This window comes from Mauremys mutica, chromosome 10 (assembly GCF_020497125.1).
Source record: "Mauremys mutica isolate MM-2020 ecotype Southern chromosome 10, ASM2049712v1, whole genome shotgun sequence".
Lineage (NCBI taxonomy): Eukaryota > Metazoa > Chordata > Testudines > Geoemydidae > Mauremys > Mauremys mutica.
In genome coordinates this window covers 24,675,814-24,695,203 of record NC_059081.1, presented here as the reverse complement: position 1 = coordinate 24,695,203, position 19,390 = coordinate 24,675,814, and the positions used below count along the sequence as shown (strand labels likewise).

At 43.2% G+C, this 19,390-nt stretch overlaps 1 long non-coding RNA gene across 1 annotated transcript in view; it reads left to right on the top strand.

The window, feature by feature from the left end:
* The window catches only part of LOC123378215, a 33,028-nt gene extending 15,060 nt beyond the window's left edge, over positions 1–17,968 (top strand). The window contains exon 3 of the long non-coding RNA XR_006582513.1: positions 17,569–17,968. This is a non-coding gene — a long non-coding RNA (uncharacterized LOC123378215). The remainder of the gene's footprint in view (positions 1–17,568) is intronic.
* The last annotated feature ends 1,422 nt before the right edge of the window (positions 17,969–19,390 follow it).

The window sequence follows — 19,390 nt, the reverse complement described above, 5'->3', positions numbered from 1 at the left end:
TCAGCAGCCACCACTTGCCGGCCACCCAGCTCTGAAGGCAGCTGTGCAGAAGGGGGCATGGTATGGTATTGCTACCCTCATTTCTTCTGCACTGCTGCTGGCAGGGCGCTGCCTTCAGAGCTGGGTGCCCGGACAACAGCTGCTGCTCTCCTTCCACCCAGCTCTGAAGGAAGTGCAGAAGTAAGGGTGGCAGTCATTCACTCCCCCTAAAATAACCGTGCAACCCCTCTGCAATTCCCTTTTGGGTCAGGACTTCCAACTTGAGAAACTCTGGTCTCCCCCATGAAATCTGTATAGGTAAAAGCACACAAGACCAGATTTCATGGGGGGAGACCAGATTTCACAGTCCGTGATGCATTTTTCATGGCCATGAATTTGGTTGGGCCCTAGATATGAGTGAGTAATGTAATGCTAGCCCTTCTCCCACATTTAATCATCTCCTGCTATCCAGTTGTTAAGGAGACACTGCTTAAAGTAGCACTCTAATGTGACTGGTTTATTATTAACAATATACATAAAATACAACTTACAACATAGTTGACATTCAGCTCCAGTTATCCCCTGCTTTTGCCAACCGCAAAACATATTCATAGTTACTGCATTTAACAGAATTATACTGACAATACTAACTGACCCTGCTTGGGCCAAAAGTGAAGATTGAAACCAGGGCCTTCAATACTAATGGTCAAATCCTACACAAATTGTAGTCAGTGGCAACATCGCCATTGAATTGAAAGGATGCAGGACCAAAGAAGCCTGGTGCTCTATGTTGAGCTTAGTGACTTAAGTCCCTAGCTGGCAGCTGTAGAAGATTCATTAACCTTTTATGTGGACTAGTCACAAAAAGCAAACAAAGACCCACTCAGTGTTAATGAGAGTTAAATTTAGCTTGTGTGATCTTATGAGATCATAGCCAAAGTGGTATGGACCCACGTCCAGAATATTGGCCATATACACCTCTGCCTCACCTCTACCACTGTTAATATTTTCTTTCATATCCGCATCTCCTTTTGCTTTCACTACAGTGTGTCCCTTCTCTGTGAACTCCCCAACTTTTGGTTCTCCAGCATATGCAGCATGCTTTGCCACACACTATTCCAACAAAGATCAACCAAACCCTCATCCCCTGATAACTCCACTTGTTCCCAAGAGATTAATTTATCAATTCCCTCCATTTGTTACACTACTGTCTTCTCTCTACCACACCTCTGTTGCCATTTTTGGCACCAGAGCCCTCTCTGTGGTTTTTGCCAAAACCCTTCTTGTATGGTGTCTTTGCCTTATTGACTTTCCTTCTCACTTCAAATGTCAGCTAAAATCTTATCTTTTATCCCTTGACAGTACCTCCTAATTCTTTTCCCCTTTGCTTGTATTTGGCTCTAACTGAATTGTTTAGCTCTCTGAAATACTGTGGAATACCTTATTGTATGAAAGATGCTATACAGATTAAAGTTGTTTTGTCTTTTAGAGTTTCGGGGTGAGCCTATGACAATTTTTATAAAAACTAATATAATTTAAATCAACAAAAATGTTATTTACAATGGGCAGCTAGGAAATTTGCCCTCTGCAACAACAAAACTCATATGACTGCTGACTTATACATGTTCCAATTGCAATTTCCATCCTCCAGAAGACATTGTTACTCCTCATAAAACCGCTAGCTATGGAAATAATTGTACATGGCTATAAATACACCAATCAGTTGTAGATTTTTTGGTAAAATATATAAGCCTGAAGAAAATGTTCTTATCAACTCTATGGGGCTGATCCTGTGGCAATAAGTTCAGTAGCCACAAGATCAAGCCTTGTAACAGCTGTAACTATTTGGTTAGTTTTAAACTAGAAATTTTTTATCTCTATTTTTCCTACTTTTCAATGAACATTTAAGTGAAAGGTACATATGCATCAAATTCTGCTCTGTTACATTTATGCAACTCCACTGAAGAGACAGGTATAAAATAGAACAGAAATTGCTGCATGTCGAATTTATTGGCACCATTATTTCCTTAAGTATTTTGAGAATGAGTCTCACAGCAGCTTCTTACAGCCGTGGCATTAGTAATTATATAACTTAGATACATTATTTTAAGTTTAGTCTTTAGTCATTAACTAATATGTTTTATAATATTCTATAAAATGGCTTGTATAAACTACTGTTAAAAGAATTAACATTCTCATACCAAGAATATAGTTAAATAATATAGCTCAAACCAAGGAATAGAAACTTTAATGTGAAGGTTCATTGACCATACTTAACTCATGACAGTTTGCGTTCTTTTTCATAATGCTGTGATTAAAGTACAGAGGGCCAGAACATAACTGCATTGATTTCTATGGACTTACACTAGGGATGAATATTGCTCCTAGCGTCTAGTTTATTCCTTAGATCAGTAGTTTTCAACCCGCAGTCTGCTTGCAGCCCAATCAGCACACAGCTGTGGCTCATGTGACATCCTCAGGGCCATTCAGGGAGTATGTATATTCTGTGGATGCGACCCACATCACACAGAGAGCTGTATATGCGGCCCACAATGGTAAATAGGTTGAGAACCACTGCCTTAGATGTATACATATGAGAAATCAATACAATTCCATCTACGTAACTCAGCCCAAAGTGTCCAGCTAAACGCTGAGATTTTTGAGCTTTGTTAGTTTGTGATATAGCTTTTATATGGTTGAACTGAGGGTAATGTTGGAGGAGGAGAGGCTTATTAGCATACTCACCCACATACATTTACGGTTTAATTAAATGTCCTGTGTGAAACTGGAGTCAGTAGAGTTGTTGGTGTAAATGAGGACTGAATTTGACCCACTGCTTTTTCTGCCTACATTCTTTGTATGGAGATAAAATAAATGCTGCAGGACATAAAGTTTTAGTTACTTGGGGCCAGTTTTGGCACCCTTACTCTCACTGAATAGTACCTTACTCCTTGACTGGTTCCCCTTGCAATCAGTAGGGCTACTTGTGGACTAGGGTATTACTCAACACGAGTAAGGGAATACAAATATCTCCCTCGATAACTGTCTGATATCCCTAGGCCATCTTCTGCCCTCAGTTGCATGCACAGTATTCAATGGGAATTGCCTGTACTTATCTGAAGGCAAAATTGTCCCCATGTTGTCCCTTATATCCTTATTTTGTGTGTGGGGGAGAGGAGGAGATTCCATGTATGAAGATGTACATACATTAAAGTTCAAAGCTATTGCATGTTAGCTATGTCTAGCAGCAGTCTAAATTGTACATGACTAATTATGGCCACGGCTCTGCAATCAGAAACTCTGAAGTCTGTGTTTTGAAAATTAGCTATTCAACGGTTAAACTTTTAAGAGAAGTTCAGCCTAAATTTCTTTATTCTCTCATTAGCTTCTTGGAGAATCCAATAGGGATTTTCTTTCAAATGCTGTTGCAATGGTAGTGATTGATTGCCTGTCAAATTTATGGATTGTACAGTGACAGTATGCAAGAGATTTCTCCCGAAGGATGGCATTTACTGTTGTGAACTCAAAGTTTGTTGAACTGGTTTAAGAGGGAAGAAAAATTGGGATAACTGCTGAGTAACTTCAGAGAGAGAGAAATTCCTTCTGTGGAGATACACTGAGCTTTCATCTTCTAGGTAGTGTACTCTTCCTTCCTGAGGGCTATATTCTGCCACCCTTATTCACACTGACTAGCAACTTATTCCATGAGTAGTCATATTACTTGCCTCTCTGAAATGAATGAGAGATGGTGCTTCTCAATGTGAATCTACTCCATAGTCCACAGAAACTGATTTTTTGGATCCAAGTTGCCCTTCCTTGGTTTTACAGATAGTTTTGGTCCCCTTTTTGGTTTTGCATAGGCTGTTGCTGTTTGCTTGTTTTTTTACTATTCAGTACAGATGATTAGTGACCTGGATAGACTTTTCATATTTTGCATATTGTGGACTTCTGGAAGCAACATGCTCTTGAATCTAGGTACTGTACCAAGGAACAACATTTGGAGTAGACTGTTCGATTAATCTTTCTGTGCTTTGTAGCAAATACTGCATTCTACCTTCACTGTATTTTACTGATATATATATATATATATATATATGTGTGTGTACACACACATATATATAAAATCAGTAAAAAAATATATAATATATATAATATTTTAAAAGGCTGGGAAAACTCAGTTTGGATGAGTTTGCACTCATTATAACACTATGGTCTTGAAAGTTAAACTTGAAGTCAAACATAATTGGGTTCACATTGTAATTAGGAGATGCTGTGACACAAGGAGCAGAATTAAAATCACTATGTGATAAAGAGGAACAGAAAGAAGGCACCCATTTATGCCTCTTTTTATAGGAAAAATATGTGAGTTTGGGTTGTGTTGAGTCACTCAGGAATTCCCGAAGAAAAGCTTCATGACCTCAAAGTTGTTTCAAGAGCATGACGGTTTAAAATCAGAGCTGGCTTTAGCAACTTGGATCTTGCAAAATGTTTTTTCACCTCTTCTCCCCCCCCAAAGTCACAACCCTGTGCACATGCTCGTTTAGGCCCCAGTTCTGCAGTCAAGTTTACTGTGCCTAAGGACTCAAAGGTCTTTGCTAGCAGATCCAATTGCACAATAATAAATGCTACTATCATGATAATGATGGCATTTTCTCAAGAATAAGACAAACTAAACAAATCAAATGAAAGTTAAATCAGATATGATATGCTGTGAAGCTCATTAACTAACTTATTTGCTTTGTTTTTAGTTTAGTTTAATCAAAATGTTCCACAAACCTGCATGTCCTGTAATAACTCTCTTCATAAAATGTGTATTTATAAATGTAACACTAAGTTGCTAAAATTTCCCACAGAACACTGGGGCCTGATCCTGCTGCAATTGAAATCAATGAGAGAACTCTGGGTTCAGCTAGAGCAGGATCAGGCCCTTGAAACTACTAAGACCATAGTCAGAAAATGATTTGCTAAATCCTGTGAACCTGAGCCCAGTTTTGATTAAGTCTGGGTGACATTATGGTTTTATGTTGAAATCAGGCAAGATTTGCATTTTCACTTGGTTTTGGCATGAAAGCTAGTTTCTCAATTGACTTTCACGTCAACTGAATCTGGAGGAAATATTTGTACAAAACCCTGCGGAGTGAAACTTGGTAGCTTGCTACCCCATTCCCCTCTGGGATTTGCAGGATGCAGCTGGATGGGCTGCTTCTTTGCCCTGGCATTCTGGGGTGAGGGGCGAACTCTCTCCCCACTTGGATATCTTAACTGATATTGAGGAGTTGAAGGGTTAGAAAATACATGTCCAGTCTACCTCCTGTTGCACTGTCTGCCCATTTACTCTGGTTGTGAAACACCCCAGAGTGCACTGTGCTGGGATTTTTCTTTTGAAGTCACAGCTGGTGTGTATCAGCCCCAAAGTGAAATAAATTGTTGCATCAAGGTAAAATAAATTGTTGTATCAGTATGACTAGATGAGCATTTCCTGGCCCTACTTAACAGACTGTATGGGTGGTGGAGGCAGGCAGGTTGCCTGTCCCCAGAAGCTACCAAGCCAAATAATGGGAGTTGGCCAGTCAGCTGTTTAGAAACCAGGATGGTGAAGTAGTCCAGCCAGTTGCCCCTTGAGATCCCAGGGTCATGTAAATGTGGGAAGGGGTAACCATGTCTCCCCATCACATAAGAGAGAGCTTGGACTGGCTGGCTGAACTGTTCAGGAAAGAAAGCTGGATCCTGAGCAGTGATGAAACGATACATTTCACAGGATTTGCTTGATGTTTTAGATTAGGGTGACCAGAGGGCAAGTGTGAAAAATCAGAACAGAGGGTATACAGTAATGGGTGCATATATAAGAAAAAGCCCCCAAAATTGGGACTGTCCCTATAAAATCGGGACATCTGGTCACCCTATTTTAGATGAACCCTAAACTCAAATGGAACCTAATGGGCTATGATCATATGTGATCTATCCTCACAGGAATGGTTTGCCAATAGCCTCCATGGTTACAAGACTGCAGTAATGACATATGAATCTATCCATTGGTATCACTGAATCAAGCTAATGTAAGAGAATGGTCCCAGAGGAGCAATGTCTTCTCTTTTGAAAATAAACATCTTGGCTTTGCCTCTGTTTTGCTTTGGCTAAATGTCGAGACGTTTACCTAGCAGCAGGAGGCTATTATGTTCTGATAAGGCTCTTGTGTTGCATTATTGCTAAAGCAGTTTGTTTTTTGTTTGGACCTCTCTTTTTGCATGTTTAATGAAGCATTTAAAATCTTTGCAGAGTACAAATTAAAATAAGACATTTTATTCTGCCAATATAATCCTCAGACGAAAAGATAAACCCATAGCTGCTGGCCTCATGCAGCATACTCAGAAGCTTTGGAAATGTTGGCATGTCATCAGTCATTATGCACCTGGTTTACAGCTTGTGAGAAAAGCATTTCTTAAATTGCTGCCCATGAGGGGTAGAAACATAAAGGCACAGGGACCGAGAGAGGTTGCTTGCACATGCCCCACTCAGAGGTTGCAAGGGGCTGGGTCAGCTCCTTGTGCAAACTAAGGCAGCCTTGCAGGCTGCCATAACTTGTCCCCCCTGTTGCTAGTGTTTGCGGCAGCAGAATATTGCCAGTGCAAAGGATATAAACAGTTGGGCCCACAAGTGTAATCAAAATACGTTCAAGATGCCTTATCCTGTGAAATACAGGGAAGTCCTCTTGGGGCTTGTCTAGACAGTTAGTGCACTGCAAGCTGGGGCATACAACTGCATGGCACTAGTGTGCCATGCACTAACTGGTCATGAGGGCCCTGCTACTGCACACTAAATGTTCCCTAGTGCACTTTGATCTGCTGCTATTTGAACTGGGAGTAGATCAGAGCAACTAGAGAACTTCAATCTAGAGCATGCTAGCAGACGCCATGCAGCTAGTTGTTATACACCAAGCTGGTGTGCTATAGATTTACACCCCTACACTGCAAGCTTGTTGTGCACTAACTCTCTGTCTACACAAGCCCTTAGTTAATTAAAATGATTAGGAAAACGCTCTGTGTCAGTAATTACATGGAAGATGTTGGGGTGTGCTATGCTGCTGGTGTAATCCATGTGCCTACAAGGGAGAACTCTTTAAGAGGTCTATAGCTAAGGGGTGGGTAGGAATGAGTTGTGTCTGGGTCATTTTTGCTAAGCAGATGCACAATTAGCATTCCACAACCAGAAGTTTCTGGAGTTGGACATGCTCAGTAGGTTCTGTTGCTAGAATCCAGGAGGGCAAGTAATCAGGGCAGCTACTTTGCAAAAGGCCATATGCCACTGTGTGGGCTGGGAGAAGCTGAGCCCCAGTAGCAGAAAGCAGGCTGGTTTTCCCTAACTCTGAAGCATTTGCGAAACCCTGACTGTGTTAATTATAGAAAGGGGAAATTGGGAGGGAAAGCTAACTTCTTTTATTTTAATTGTATATTTGGAAGGTTGTTCTTAGCCAAACTGTTTTAGTTAAATTGTCTCAACTAATGTGGTTCACCAACTTTTCTCTTATTTGAATGTAATGATGGGGAAAGAGTAATTTATATCAGGGGTCTCAAACTCAATTTATCTTAGGGCCAGTGCCAGTCCTCAAATCCTCCCCGTGGGCCAATATTATCACTGAAGATGGTGTTCAGAGAAAAAAAAGTTTATATTGTATTTTTTATTTCAAATTTCTTAGAAATAATAAAATTGTCATACAACTTTATACAATTCTTTGCCTGCCAGAGAGTTTTTAGTTTTTGCCAGACACTGGCAATGCTTCAGTTCTGTCAGTTTGTTGATGTTTGGCCTCAGTGACTGAGCAGTTGAAATCTTTAGGATTGCTGCAAGGTGTGAATCAGATAGTTGTGTTCTGTATTTTTACTTGTTTATATTCATTGTGAAAAAAAGGGACTCTGCCTGGTGACTAAGGATGCTACCTCCATGGCTGACTCTGCCAGGCAACTAGTGATGGTATCTCTGTCCCTCTCCCCTAGCCAATGGGAGCTGTGGAGGGTGGCGCTTGCAGCAGACATTGCCAGCAGCCTGGCTGCATCTGTCTCTCCTCTGCGGACCGCAGTGGGGTGGTTCTTGGGCCACAGATGGCCTGCGGGCCAGGACTTTTAAGACCCCTGATTTATATTTTGCTATCTTCAGTTTTATATTTTTCTTGTAACAGGTTTGTTTTTTCTATATTCATAAACTGAGTGGTTGGTTAACTAGCTGACTAGCTAACTGAGTGATGTCAGCAGAGGATGAAGAAGAGTCTATATGGAGTCCAGCTGGAGGTTTCTACGAGGAAGAGGAGAAAATATATTGTTGCAGGGCTTTTGACTCAGTGGACTGTGTACGATTTTGGTGATCAAAGACTAACTGAGACTCAGGTGAACTCAACCTTAGCTTTTGGGAACTCTGAGTTATTTCTCACTGTTTCAGTGGGGACTGACCTTTTGAAATTTAATTTGTTTTCTTTGTTTATACATAACTGAAGACAGTATATGTGGGTTATAAAGTAGCCGTCTTATGATGTTGTAGAAATTAAGCTGATAATAATAATAATAAAGTGTCTTTATCATAAGATTTTGTAAACTTTGTCCTTAACTTAATTCTTAATTCCTTTTGTTGTTTTTGGACTTGATTTGATGAGGTTGACCCTGTGCAACCCTTGCTGAAAATCCTCAGTGACTGAATTCTGGGTTTCTAGGAGCCTTTCTGTGGGAGTCGTTTTTAGGTACTGGGAGAAGGGCAGTGAAGTAAACTCTCTAGCCCACCCAAAAGTTACACTGGCATCAATTTTCAGATGGAGTATAGGCCCAACTTGCTCATGATCTTTGAAGCCACCATGATGTTCTTTAGTCACACTACTAGCTGGATTCCAATTCCAGTTTGCATTCTGCCATTATGAATTATCCTTGCAGTACTGATTGGATGCATTGGGATATATTCCTTCCTATCATTAAATGTGCATAGTGTTTTGCACTGCCATAGATACTGTATTCCTCTCTGCAGTTGTCTGCACTTCAAGTGGTGCTAAAGATTTTTGACCTCAGTGCTGAGATTTAGGGCAGCATTTGGTGGGTGCAGGGATCCCTCCACTGTCTCTTTTCCCTATTAGCACTAGCTGCGGATCTCCTCTCACATAACTTTTTATACTAGACTTGTCTCCTCCAGAAGGACGCTCCAACCAGCAGCATCACCTGGGAGTAGATGGATGAGGGGACTGGTCTTCCCTGTCCTTGCCACACCTCCAGACTGTGAAGGGGTGTCACTGCACAGAATCCAGGGCCTAACAGCCTACCCCTTCTCTCATCCACGTTGGACCCCTAACTACTAGCTTCATTAGCAGAGGATCTCTTCTGGGAGGTGCTTTTCTAGAACGCTCTGCTCCCTTGCAATGGCCTTCCAGCCACTAGCCGTGTCAGATAAGGAGCAGGAAAGTTATATTTTTTTTTACAGCCTGCAATGCCAACTTGTTCTTGAAGTCTAGCTGCTTCTTGGCTGCCTTTCTCCCTGACAATAACTTCCAGTAAGTGAGGCACCATTTCTCAAGAGGGAAGATAAGGTTCTCCAAACAGCATAACAGATCACACATTTAGTCTTACTTGGGCCATGACTCTAGGGGTTTCATGCAAGTCTTCACACAACCTCCTCCTCAGAGACACTCCCTATGGGCTGTAATGGGGGGAGCAGGAACCCCTTGCTGTAGCCCAGTCCCTCTTTGCAGGCTGCCGGATGCCAGAGTCTATGATCAATTAATTATTCCCACCCAGTTCACTTAATATTCTCTGATATTACTTGATTAAACTATGAACATCTCCACTAATCTCCCTGGTCTTTATATCTACCTTTCCTCCCCTGTCCCCAGCCACACGCTTATCATCTCCTTGTCTCATCTTTCCCATTCCCTTTTTTTACCCTCTTATTTTCGGTGACCGCTTGTGATGGGTGACTATCTCCTTAGACCACGTCCCCTAGTGGTCAGAGAACTGGCTAGCCATACCATCTAGTGATGTAACTCCAGGGGGTTGGTAGTAGGAGAACCTGGGCCCTCCTGTTTCTCCAGGTTCCAACTCATGGCTGTGGGTGGGCAGTTCAGCTGTGTCATCTGGGCTAGGGAGTCACCCAGCCTACTTTCTGGGTTACTTTCCACTACTGCGTGGCCTCTCTAGAAGCATGGTGAAGGCTTGTCTTATGGCCCACAAAGTGTCACCCCTAAAAGGGGGTCAGGAAATTCCCTTCCCCACTCAAGAGCAGCTATTCTGCTCTCTCTTCTGCGGTGGCTTGTGGATCTGAGTTGAAGTTGACTTCAGGGTGGTGTGGGGCTCCTGCTGGATTCTTGCAGGAGCTACTTGTGCAGGTCTTCTCCCTTTCACTGAGGGCCCTGAGTGAACTAGGCTGCATCCTTTGAAACTCCACATCCACTGAGAGCACACCCAGCAGGTGCAGCTGGGCAGAGCCACCTGTGACCAGAGCTGCTCCTTAACCCCTGCTTCCCTGTGTGGGGTTGGCACACCCCATCAGACACCCTGACTCTCAGCTTTAGAGCTGTGGGGCTGTTGTTTGTTTGCCATTTCCTCCATCCTAAGAGAACCACATTCTTGTGCATCTTCCCTGGACGATGATGTACTATAAAATCATAGCGTTGTAGGGAGAGGTAAAACCTCATGATCTGGGCATTGGCGTGCTTTATGGAATTCAGGCAGTGGAGGGGTGTGTGGTCTGTGACTAGTAGGAACGTGCTCCCCAGTAAATAAAAACACAGCACATATAGCTCCCACTTCATAGCTAGGGCTTCTTTTTCTATGGTTGAGTAGTTTTTCTCGTGGGAACAGTTTTTGGCTCATGGGACTGGCTGATCCTCACATCATTCTGGGATAGCACTGCTCCAATGCCCACATCTGATGCATCTGCATGTAGGATAAACTGTTTCAAGAAGTTGGGGTGGAAAAGTACTGGCTTATGGGTTAGGAGGTTCTCTAAGGCTTTAAATGCTCCGTTGCAAAGGTCCGTCCATTTGACCTTTTGGGGGCTAGTGTCCTTTACCAGGTTGGGGGGAGGGGGAATTGTTTCAAAGTCCAGTAAAAATGCCTGTAATAGCCAGCCAAGCCCTGGAACCATCGTACCTGCTTCTTGGGCAATGGTACTGGGCAGTTCTCTGGTGCCTGAACATTGTCAATCTGCAGGTGTAGCTGTCCTTTCCCCATGGTATACTGGAGGTACATCTCTTCACTTTTTCCCAGTTGACCCTTGACTGGATTTGCTGTGAGCCCTGCCTTCTCAAGGCTTCACCTGGTCCTTCCAGCTGTGACTATAGATGACTTCATCTTTGATATAAGTGACTGCTTACTGGTCATGCAGTTTCATCACTTGATCCATGAGCTGCTGGAAAGAGGCTGTGGCTCCATGGAGGCTGAACGGCATGGTTACAAATTGGTACAGGCCAAATGAGATAGGGAAGGCCATTTTTAACGTGACTCTGCTGACAGTGGGATCTACCAGTACCACTTCATCAGGTTTAAGGTACAGATGTATTCAACAGTCTCCAGCTTCTCCAGCAGTTCCTCCACATAGGGCATTGGGTACACGTCAAACTTGATATTAGGTTGACTTTGCTAAAGTCTATGCAAAATTGAGTCTGTCTGTCTTTGGCAACAGGATGATCAAGTTTCTCCACCCACTGTGGGACTCTTTGTTTCTGAGTTCAAAGCAGGCCATTGTCTTAGTCATTGGGGGTCAAACTCTTTGCCATTCCCTGACTATCTATTTCCATGCCCAACTTAGGGTCTGGTGCTCTTGCTGTTTCCTTGCAAAATCCACATCTTCTCTTCTCCACTAGATGGTTATAACCTTGGATGCTCCTTGGTTGACAAGATATTGGGTTGGGCTTCGTGGCTGTGAGGTGGTACCCACTTCTGGATCTGCTGTCTTCTCACAAACTCCCCTGGTTTGGTTGTTTCTTTCATTCCCAGGTTGGGGCTGGCTTTCTCTGGCTGGTTTCCATCACACAGTCCTCATGATCTCCCTGAAATGCTTCCTAAGATTACAGGATAGGCCAAAGTGACTGACAACCCCTCAAATCAAGACTTTGTGTGGTTCCTGACCATCAGTTGCATTTCCCTCATGCAGTAGGGGTGCACATTTCTGTGAATGTATTGCAGGTTGATAGGGGAACCTGATGGATTGCAGGCCTGCAGTAATATTTGACTGCAGCCTGAGTATACTAGGCCTGTTACCTCAGCCACATTGACCCTCATTTTGGCCAGGTCCCATTTGTGAGCTCTGGTATTGCTGTTCAAGCTTGTCTGTAGCTGTAATCCATGAATGGACAGTCATGCTGAAAATATCCCCTCTGGCCACATTCAAAGCAGCTCCGTTAGGAGTGCTGCTGGCTGCTCCTTCTCTGGGGAATGTGGGGCTCCTGGTGGAGTCTCGCTTTCTTTCTTGGACTCTGTTCTCCCGGTTGCTTGCTCTCACAGCTTCTGGTTGGGGACAGCCTTGAGAGTGGCTGTCAGATTACTAGATACTGCCATCCCCTCCTTGCCTGACCTCAAGTAAGGATTGGTATTCTGGGTTCCATTGTCTCAGCCCTTTGTATCATCCATCAGAGTCACCACCTCCCCTACTGTTGCTGGCTGGTGGCACTTTGCCCAGTCCTGTCAGCTGGCTGGAAGTATCTGGCTAAACTGCTCCAGCACAATGTCTTCAGCCACCTGAACTGCAGTCTGCTTCTCAGGGTTCAACCAGCATCAGCACTGCTCCTTGAAGTGCTGTGCCACCTCCCGGGGTTGTGTCCCTGGAGGATACTTCTTCTGGAAACCTTGGCAGAATGTCTCTGGATTAATGTCCAAGTAATACAAAATGGCAGTTTTCACCTTAATGTAGTCCAGTGCCTTGGCGGGGTCTAAACCCCCGTAGGGTACTTATGTGTTGCCAATCAAATATGGGGCTGTGAGGGTGTTTTCAGCAGCCATTGAACCGCAGTGACCACCTGCTCAAAAGTGACCAAAAAGGTCTCTGGGGTGTCCTCTGGGCCCTTTTTTGTGACTCTGACTGGAATTCTGGGGCTGAGGACCTGGGGTCATGGTGCTAGGTTGTTGGATCCCCCCTGGGGCTGCAAGAGTGTCAATATCTGCTAGACTAGTCATTGTTGCTATTCCTGGTGTAATACTGCTGGCTCTAATAGGAGGAGGAGGAGCTGCCGCTGTTGTAGTGATGTGAAAACTTCCTACCAGTAAGAACCGTAGGACAATGGAACACACTGCCTCAGGAGCTGCACCCCCAGCTTTTTCACTTGAAGGTTTTGAAAGGAGGCAGGATAGCCTTTTGTCTTGGATGGTTTAGACACAAATCCTGCATCTTGGCAGGGGGGTTAGACTAGGTGAATCTTGTAGACATCTCTAACCCTATGATTCTATGATGTTTGCTGCTGTTGTTGGGCAGCTATTTGTTGCTTGTTGTTGGCTTTTGATCATCCATTTGAGCAGCTTCCCTAAATCTATGTTCTCCTCTGTGTGGTTTGTGTCCCCCCCCCCATTTTGTCCTTCCAGCTGGACTGGGCTATGCCCACATTCTCCATCAGATGTGATGGGGACCCTCTCCGCAGACCATGTTCCCTAGTGGTCAGAGCACTGGCTGGCCATACCAGCTAGTGGCTCAAGTTTGGAGGGGTTGGAGGTAGTGAGTAATGGCGCAAATCCAGGGAGTTTGCAGTAAGGGAACCTGGGCCCTCCCACTCCTCCAGATTCCAATCCAGGGCTCTGGAGCAAGCATTCAGGTGTGTAACCTAGGCTAGAGTATCACCCAGCCTACTCCCTTGATTACTTCATACTGCACCCCAGCCTCTCCAGAGTCATAGTGAAGGCTTGTCTTATGGCCTGTAAAATATTCCCCCACCAAAGGGGGTCAGGAGAGTCCCTACCTCACTCATGAACAGCTACTCCACTGTCTATTCTGTGATGTCTTGGAGCTCTGAGTTGAGGTTGCCTTCATGTCAGCTCCCTTGCACTCACTGCCCTAATGCACAGAGCTGTTCTGCTCCCTTTTAAGCTCCATCTCTTCTGACAGCATGACCAGTAGGTGCATCTGGGCAGAGCATCCTGTGTCCAGAGTTGCTTCTTAACCCGTCCCCAGTGTGGGGTTTGTACATCACACGTCCCACCATCCATGCATTCTCCCTTGCTCTAACATTCCCATATTTTCTCCCTCTCTTTATCACCTCAAAGCAAATCAAAATACCAACAAAAGCATAAGCCTGCAAAAATAATGTATGTAAAGGAAAAAAATCCAGGAACCCTCTGTAGCCCATCAATTTGTGTATATAACTTGCTAGAGTAATCACGACTTTTTTTTATTTGCAATCCATATCCTTCCTCACCCCTTTCTTCATTGTTTGCTAAACTGATTTGTGTACCATGACTAACATTAAAATGCGAACTTTTGGAGTCCTGGTCTGTGTCTTCATATGTTCTTGTACAACACCTTGCAGAGTGGGATCCTTGTCCTGTTTGGAGCCATTAGGAGCTATCATAAAGAGCCATGAGATACTTGGATGTAAAAAAAAGAATATAGAAGAGCAGCATTATTATTTTTTATTACTTATTTTATTATATAATTAAATATTTTATTTCTTGTATGTTTCAGTTGTCACAATACCAGCCCCATGATTCCTTGCTTCCCTGACTGTGTCATTAATATTACTAACACCTAAAAATAAATGCTGTCTGTACCTTTGAAAATTAGTTATACTTTTATGCTAATTAGAAACAGCTGGTGACTTCAGGGATAATGATAGATGACGTTTCATTTGAATGACTAGAGTTGATCTAACAATTCTACTGTGGCCTCACTTTTTTTTTAAAATAAAAACAAGCCACAGACTGCATGACAACAATCAACTTTGCTACCATGGAAAAGTAAAAGTCACACAGCTGAGCTTTGTTTTAGTGCAGTTGAGAACAACACTGGAATGTTAATTCACGTTTTCTTAAATTACTGTTGGCTTGTAGTGTGTTAGGCCTTGATCCCACAATGAGCTCAATACAGGCAGACCTCTGTGCCTGTGTAGAGATCCACTGAAGTCAGTGGGAATCGGTGCATGCAGGAGCCTGCCTAGATGCAGGAACAGGGCCTTAGCATCTATTTCATTGATGTTGTTCAGAACAAATGCTTTGTTCCCTTTGTTACACCTGAGGGGATTCTGTGCTAATGCGCAAGCGCAAAATTAATGACCCCTACAGATTTTTTTTTTCTCCCCTGTAGAATAATTGATTCTAATGGAGAGGCAAAGGGAAGCTGTAATTACACCTTTTGCCTGCTAAGGGCTGATGTGGTGCCTGAAGAGAAAGCAGCTGGCTCATGGGCTGCAGCAGCCAGCTCAGAGAGGGAGCGGGCAGAGGCTGTTTTCCTCACAGCACCCTGCCTGTGGGGCCAGGTGAGGAGGTATGGGATAAGGAGGGGATGGACAGAGCAGGGTACATGGGGGGGTCACAGATTGGGGTTTAGAAAGACTAGTGGGGAGGACAGACTGGGGTGAGGACACAGGAGCTAGTGGGGTGCAACATTGAGCAAGGAGCTGAGTGGGGAGTGCAGAGCCACATGGGGAGGGATGCTGAGGGGGGGGTGCAGGACCACATGGGGATGGAGGAAGTGGGGGTGCAGGGCCACATGGGAACATGTGCAGATATATCTGCCTGAATGGGGGTGCAGGGGAACACAGGGACAGGGGCAGATGTGCGTGACTGAATGGGAGAGGTTAGGGATCAGCCAGAGTCTGCATGGGGGAGGCTTCCTAACAATCCTCCCTCCCAAAAACACCTGTTCCATACTTCTCTCACTAACAACCCTCCAGGTTCACTCCCAGGCTCCTTTTCAGAAATTACTACTTTCTCCCTCAGCTCCTTCATTACTCCTGACACCCCAAAGCCTTTGCACTGCTTCTGAGGAGTGTGGGAAATACGTTTCTCTACTGTAGTTTAAATGAATTATTACTCCAAGTGCTGTATTAATATGCCTAAAAAAATCTATTTCTCAAAAAACATTTCCTGATTTTTTTTTGTTGTCTGTATTGTTGCAGACATACTTGACCAAAATTTCTCATTTTTTCAGCTAAAAACTGAATCTTCTGATGAGAAGTTAATTTTTTTTGCAGAAGGCAAACACCTTTTATTTAGTTGAAACCCCAATTTTCTGTCTAAAAGTAGTTTTGAATAACTATATCTCTTCATTTCCATGCAGAATAGACAGAATCTTTTTGTTTTGTTTTATTTTTTAAGAACTCATCTGAAGGGCCTTGGTAAACAGCAAGGAACCTCCTTTATTTACATCAGAATGATGATGGGCTAAGGTGTCCCTCCTGGGATCTGAATCCATGTTTTACTCCTGCAAGTTAATTAAGAAGGGTGGATATTAAACCTGAGGCTTGGACAACTAAGCCATTCCTTTTGAGGTAGTAGTTAATGGGATATCAAGTTGTCTCTCCTTTCTCAGAAATCTCATAGCTCTTATTGACTATCTTGCCCTTCTGCAGACTTCCTGTTACTCCTTTACTTACCTAATCATAGCTCACTTCCCCCTACCTCACACTTTTTAACAGTCTTTTTCATGAATACTACTCACAGAAGTTGAATTATGACACTGTATAACTGAAGCTTTGAATTCTTTGTTTTTGTAGGCATGTGAAGCACCCTATGAAATAGATTCATACCATTATACTTATGCGCTAACAAATCTGTAGAAACTAATATGAGGATTTTTTTTTAAAAAATCCCCTATGTGGAAGATTTACTTACCAGCACTCTGAAATGTTTGTTAGGTATTTCTAGAGATCTCTTCTGAGATTTAAGCCAGCTGTTTTACTTGCACTTTCAATTTACCAATATTTTTCTTCTTTATTTTGACAGGATTACTTTGACTTTTTGATTTCCTCTCAGAGATGATATCTGCGTTTGTTCTTCAGGCATTGTTTGTTACTGTTACTGTTTTTTTTGTGGGTCACTCTTAAATCTTTCTGGAAGGAAGTGCAGATTATTGATGATCTTTCAACTTGCCTCTAAAATTTCTTGGGGAAACATTGTTTTGATTTACTATTATACAAAAAGAAATTTTCTTGCACAGTCACTTTTGAAGGTCAGAAAATCTCTAGTTTCTAATTATTATTCTCTTTTCCCCTCCAGTGTGCTCCTTGGTATTTTGCTGAGGCTTTTTTAAAGAACAGAAATAATTTCCAACGTATACTCCCAGTTATTCAGATGTTTGTTTTCCCCTGATTTCTACTTTCTGTGTTTTTCTGATTAGAGGTTAGACGGGGAAAAGAAGAAAGATGCATGGAAACAAGTATTTCAATATAAAACTTTTTGCACCTGTTTTAGGAAAGATAATTTGGTAAAGCTTATAAGGAAAGAATGGAGAAGAGAGTGCAATATCAGTTGCAAGGGCCCAACTGCTATGATAGCAATTAAAAGAACCTAAAAGATCTGTCACTGAAACTGAAGGACCCTAACGTTGCCCTATAAGAGAGGTTACTTGGGAAGAAGGTCTCTTTCTCTCTCTCAATCTCTCTCTCCTTTTTTTTTTTTTTTTTTTTTTCATTTTTACAAGAGGTGAAAGCTCCCGGAGAGAGAAGTTCTCGGAGACCTCACCAGAGCAAGGAGCCTAGAAGGTGTGCTCCTAGAGAAAGGAATTCCCCTAAGGGATAAGAGCTCCCAGAGAATATGATAGCAACAGCAGCTGGTGGAGTGTAGTGCTGGAAAGGAGGAGCTGCCTGTGGAGGCAGAACAGCATGCGATGCCTCCCCTTCCCCCCACCACCAGACCAGGCAGTAGAGGAGGAGCTGCTGCTGGGAGTCTGTGCTGCTGAGTGAATAAGCAGAAGCTTCCGCTATAGAGCAATATTGCTCTGTAATCTCAGAGAGTCTGGAGATTTGGAACAAGTGGCGGATGTTGTGAACCCTGGAGCCTGAATCTAATGGAGGGGGTGAAGATTGTGGAGGGGAGTTAGTGAGGAGCCTCCCTTCCTGGGAGCTCTGCAGGTAGTAGAATCATCTACATTGGACTGAGGCTTGATTGTTGTGAAGTCTTGTCTCCCTAGCGTGAGTTCATGAAGCTTAAATAGAACTTTTAAGTTGAGAGTTGATGGTCATTGATTGTTTTGCAGAGGAGCTCACCCTCTCCCCTCTGTAGGGAGTTGCAATATCTCAGCGGTGATGGCTTAGGGTATGTCTACATTAGAATAAAATACTCATTGTACAGCTGAGGCTCGCCTGGGTCAAGTAACATGGGCTCTTGGGGTTTAGGCTCTGGGGCTAAAAATTGCTATGTAGACATTCGGGCTCAGGCTGGAGCCCAAGCTCTGGGACCCTCTCCCTTTGCAGGGTCCTAGAGCTGGGGCTCCAACCTGACCCTGAATGACTACACAGCAATTTTGCTGACCCAGGCCAGCTGAGCCTGTGGGTCTTTAACTGCTGTCTAGTAAGCTGGGAAGGAGCCCTTTCTTCCCTCTTTTAGGAATAGTGGGATGGCTCCAATTTGAAGGCTGAGAGCACTATTCACCCTTCCCCTAGTTGTGGGAAGTCCTGAAGTGTGTAAGCATTACCATTGAGATTGCTTACTCTGCATATGTATCCTCATCCATTTCAGTCTAAATTAAATGACTTTTCCAAGATGCAAACTCCCTGACTCAACACCAGAGGTTTGGTGCACATCAATTCTGATTATCCTGTTAGTTTGAAGGCTCAGGGAAGAAATCCTGCAGAATATCTTTACTGACTATTCAGTTTATTGATAAGGATCTTTTACAGACTTAGAAATTATGAATAGCAGGAGCAATATCCATGAACCTATTTTGTCAGAGTTGGTGGAGTATAACCCTCCTCCTTTTCAATTATTCTCAGTTTCCATTGACAGAACAAGAAGCAATGGCCTCAAGTTGCAGTGGGAGAGGTCTAGGTTGGATATTAGGAAACACTATTTCACTAGGAGGGTGGTGAAGCACTGGAATGGGTTACCTAGGGAGGTGGTGGAATCTCCATCCTTAGAGGTTTTTAAGGCCCACCTTGACAAAGCCGTGGCTGGGATGATTTAGTTGGGGTTGGTCCTGCTTTGAGCAGGGGATTGGACTAGATGGACTCCTGAGGTCTCTTCCAACCCTAATAATCTATGATTGGTTTTTATCTTTTTTGAAATCCCTTATGGAGGAGTTAGCAAATATTAAGAACTCTTTGAATTTAAAATTCTGTTCTGTGGATTATGGGAAGATCTGATCCAACTGTCAAGCTAGTTGCTCCTCACAGCTAAATCTGATCTGGAGAAGGAAAAGCCTAAAGTTTTATAGATAACTTGACTCAGTCTCAAGATAGGAACATACAGAACTTTGTTAACGTTCCTAAGGCTAATGTAAGAGAAAATGACTTTTCTTCTTCCTT